The following is a 4,402-nucleotide window of genomic DNA, read 5'->3' as shown; positions in this document are numbered from 1 at the left end:
CTCTCTCTCTCTCCCTGCATTGTTGTGTGGGCCGCAGGCTCCAGTTATCACTCACTGGTTCAAGGACCTTTTGCCACGTGTTCAGAGGAGGGGGTACTCTCTCTCTCTCTCTCTCTCTCTCTCCTCTCCCTCTCTCTCTCTCTCTTCTCCCTCTCTCTCTCTCTCTCTCTCTCTCTCTCCTCTCTCTCTCTCTCTCTCTCTCTCTCTCTCTCTCTCTCTCTCGCAGCTCGCCGGAGCTGCAGGGTGCATTGGCCCGATGAAGGAGCGACTGCCATGTGTTCAGGGGAGGGAGTCGGTATCCCTTCCCCCATTATTATTAGTATAGATAGCCCAATCTAGAATCTCCTTGTGCTTCCAAAATTACAATAAGTCTGGCATGCATGTTAGCTCTCTCTCTCAATTTTTTCATCTCTCTCTCTCTCTCTCTCTCTCTCTCTCTCTCTCTCTCTCTCTCTCTCTCTCTCTCTCTCTCTCTCTCTCTCTCTCTCTCTCTCTCTCTCTCTCTCTCTCTCTCTCTCTCTCTCTCTCTCTCTCTCTCTCTCTCTCTCCTCTCTGCTCTTTCACGCAACCAACATCGAGTCGCCAACTCTCTGTCTCCAAAAAGGGAAGGACTCCATCCAATACAGCTGAAGGCTCTCTCTCTCTCTCTCTCTATCTCTCTCTCTCTCTCTCTCTCTCTCTCTCTCTCTCTCTCTCTCTCTTCTCTCTCTCTCTCTCTCTCTCTCTCTCTCTCTCTCTCTCTCTCTCTCTCTCTCTCTCTCTCTCTCTCTCTCTCTCTCTCTCTCTCTCAAACCCCTCATAGTTCCAGCTGGTAGCACTTCTGTTGAGCCGAGAAACAGGGAAGGCAGAGGTCGAAGGAAGAGGGGGAGGCTTGCTCCTAGTAGGTGTGGCAGGTAAATCCTAGCATGGGGAAGACTGAGGAGCCACAGACGCGAAAGGCGTCGTTGCCTAACATGAGCTGGTAGGTGATGACGAAGCACTCAAAGAAGGGGAGGGGGCATCGAGGAATCGGAAGATCTTTGTGGGACCGTCCAGGTTGCAGACTTTGTGCATGGTGCCATAATCCTTGAGAAGAATTGCCAATGTCAGTCACACTCGCCGCCCCTCGTCCAACTGCACGAAGTCATTGTCTATTTGGGCATTCTGCTCGACAGACAATGACCTGTAGAAGGCATCCGCATTAGGTCGCAACAACACCCATGTTGCATCATCATTGCTTATAATAAGACTGTTGTTGCCTGTAGCACTAGCCGCATACACCAGCGCGGCTTTTATCTTTGGATGTACATGCTGCCCGGTACTTGCTGCAACACCTTCACCACCGCCTGCAGCCTCATACGTCGGCGAGGCTCGTATCCCTGGCTGTACATGCTGCCCACTACTTGCTGTAGCATATCCACCACCAGCAGCATATGTGACGCGGCCTCGATCCCTGACTCTGCATGCTACCCGTGATTGCTGCTACTCCAAGATGCAACCCTGCCACCAATGCTTGCAGCACTAGCAGCATATGCGGGCGTGGCCTCGATCCCTGGCTCTGTATGCTACCCGCGATTGCTGCTACTCCAAGATGCAACACTCCCACCAATGCTTGTAGCGCCAGATGCGGCCTCACTCCCTGGATCAACATATTGCCCGCTTTTTTTGCCATTGTCTGCTGATGCTGCAGCAGATCTAGCACCGCCTGCAGAGCGAGATTGATACGCCCAGGCCCCTCTCGCTCGCTCTACATAGTATCCGCTATTGCTGCTACTCCATGCTGCAGCACCTACACTGCCGCCTGCGTTGCCACTCCACGCACCCCCACCACCGCCTGTAGCGGCATTAACGGCCGTCATCCATATCTCTCAATTTTTTCATCTACTCCTTAATGGACAACACCACTCTCTCTCTCTCTCTCTCTCTCTCTCTCTCTCTCTCTCCTCTCTCTCTCTCTCTCTCTCAAACCCCACACAGTTCCAGCTAGTAGCACTTCTAGATTCATTTTAGTATCTCTTTTTCTTTATTCAAAAGAAAAGCTTGACAACTACCAAACATTTTTGTATTTAGAAGATAAGCTAGACAATTACAACCATTACCCAAATGTTGAATGCATGGAAAATTGGCAAGTGTGTATCGGACTGGTCTCAAAGGTTTAAACAGCTTGAAGACGTTAATATATAACTTCGTTTCATTTCATTTGTCTCTCAACCTGTAACGGTGTTTGACGGCCGACGTACTGCATTTGACGTGATGGAAGATTGACAGTCTAACAAACGACGTGCAACAACACCAACAGTCCTCTCTCTCTCTCTCTCTCTCTCTCTCTCTCTCTCTCTCTCTCTCTCTCTCTCTCTCTCTCTCTCTCTCTCTCTCCTCTCTCTCTCTCTCTCTCTCTCTCTCTCTCTCTCTCTCTCTCTCTCTCTCTCTCTCTCTCTCTCTCTCTCTCTCTCTGCGTGTGCGAGTTGCAAGCTATTGAATGGTCTTGGTAAAATAATGACATCTTTTGAGCAGGAAAGTGATCGCGTGCATGGCAGGAGAGAAAAGGTGATGCTCCTAGCCAACCAAGGCAACTCATATAGCTTTGTTTCACAAGTGTTCCTACTACTGCTGATGCTCCCGCCATCTCTCTCTCTCTCTCTCTCTCTCCTCTCTCTTCTCTCTCTCTCTCTCTCTCTCTCCTCTCTCTCTCTCCTCTCTCTCTTCTCTCTCTCTCTCTCTCTCTCTCTCTCTCTCTCTCTCTCTCCTCTCTCTCTCTCTCTCTCTCTCTCTCTCTCTCTCTCTCTCTCCTTCTCTCTCTCTCTCCTCTCTCTCTCTCTCTCTCTCTCCTCTCTCTCTCTCTCTTCTCTCTCTCTCTCTCTCCTCTCTCTCTCTCTCTCTCTCTCTCTCTGTGTGCATTGCTGTGTGGGCCGCAGGCTGCAGTTATCACTCACCGGTCAAGGACCTTTTGCCACATGTTCAGAGGAGGGGGTACTCTCTCTCTCTCTCTCCTCTCTCTCTCTCTCTCTCTCTCTCTCTCTCTCTCTCTCTCTCTCTCCTCTCTCTCTCTCTTCTCTCTCTCTCTCTCTCTCTCTCTCCTCGCACAGCCGCTGGAGCTGCAGGGTGCACTGCCGGATGAAGGAGCGACTGCCATGTGTCCGGGGGGGATTCAAATCCCTTCCCCCATTATTATTAGTATAGATACAATTTCTTTCATGTTCAATGAATAAACAAGCGTCTCCACAATTTTTGTAAAATGACTCATTTATTTAATATTTAAGAATTTTGGGTGTCGTATGCCGTACCAAAAATAGAGAAGAAGTTGTATTGCTAGAAATAGAATAACCCGATGCAACCCCCCCCCCCCCCCCCCCCCCCCCCCCCGTCTCCACAATTTTTGTAAAATGACTCATTATTTTAATATTTAAGAATTTTGGGTGTCGTATGCCGTACCAAAAATAGAGAAGAAGTTGTATTGCTAGAAATAGAATAACCCGATGCACCCCCCCCCCCCCCCCCCCCCCCCCCCCCCCCCCCCCCCCCCCCCCCCTCTCTCTCTCTCTCTCCTCTCTCCTCTCTCTCTCTCTCTCTCTCAGATCCCAAGGGAAGGTTGTGGCCTTACGCAAGACGTCGTCATGGGTGAGAAAATTCATGAAGAAGGTAGTTGTGCATTGGGGCAGTGAGCAATGAGGGGTAGCCATAGGTGGGAAAAATCAAGCTTTCATTTTTGTTTCCATGCATCAAGCCTTCATGGTGGGGATGAGCTCGAGAAAATGCTACTATGCTTCAAGGTCGGCTGAGAGAGAGGCACCAACCAATTTTTGATGTAGAGTGGAAGGTCAACAAATGCCTCTAAAGACTCTAGAGTCATACTACGCATCTAATTTTCACTTAAAAAAGAGGGTATGGGGAGATTACGGCTATATCCATGCAAGATGATCGAAGGCCAAGCCAATAGTGGCTCTCTACCTCATAGACTTTGATGGTGGCATGAGCTCGACTTCCACACCAACAAACATTGTCTCATTGTAAGTAAATAGTTCTTATTATTTTGAGTTGAGAGCTTCGTAAACACACATCAATGGTGGATATAGATTAAGTACCCTCAGCTTTGACTTTAGTGGGTCCCTTATCTTCTACAAGGTTTCCTTCACTTGCATCTCTTTGAGAGCCTTGCATATTGTGTTCATTATAATATGTAGAATGTAATCTGAACATTGGAATTTCTACTATGACATCCATATTCGTTAACAAAATGGGTCCCTCAATCACTCACAATTTCTATAGGCAAACTGTACCTTGCAAAGACATTTTCATACAGGAATCGTGTCCTAGTGCGCATGTCATTTTTCTGTGTGGCTTTAGCTTCAACCCACTTGGTCAAATAATTTGTGGCTACAATAATATATTTCGTTGAAATTTGTAAGTCGGCGGTGCTATGGGG

The 4,402-nt window shown here is 48.5% G+C and overlaps 1 pseudogene; it reads right to left on the bottom strand.

The window, feature by feature from the left end:
- Window positions 1-1,089: 1,089 nt before the first annotated feature.
- On the bottom strand, window positions 1,090-1,732 carry LOC147452216 (uncharacterized; annotated as a pseudogene).
- Window positions 1,733-4,402: the final 2,670 nt, after the last annotated feature.

The sequence above is a fragment of the Adiantum capillus-veneris genome, chromosome 8, assembly GCF_014529385.1.
Source record: "Adiantum capillus-veneris isolate H3 chromosome 8, ASM1452938v2, whole genome shotgun sequence".
Taxonomy (NCBI): domain Eukaryota; kingdom Viridiplantae; phylum Streptophyta; class Polypodiopsida; order Polypodiales; family Pteridaceae; genus Adiantum; species Adiantum capillus-veneris.
Note: the sequence above shows the minus strand (reverse complement) of the source record. Positions and strands in the feature narration are given on the sequence as shown.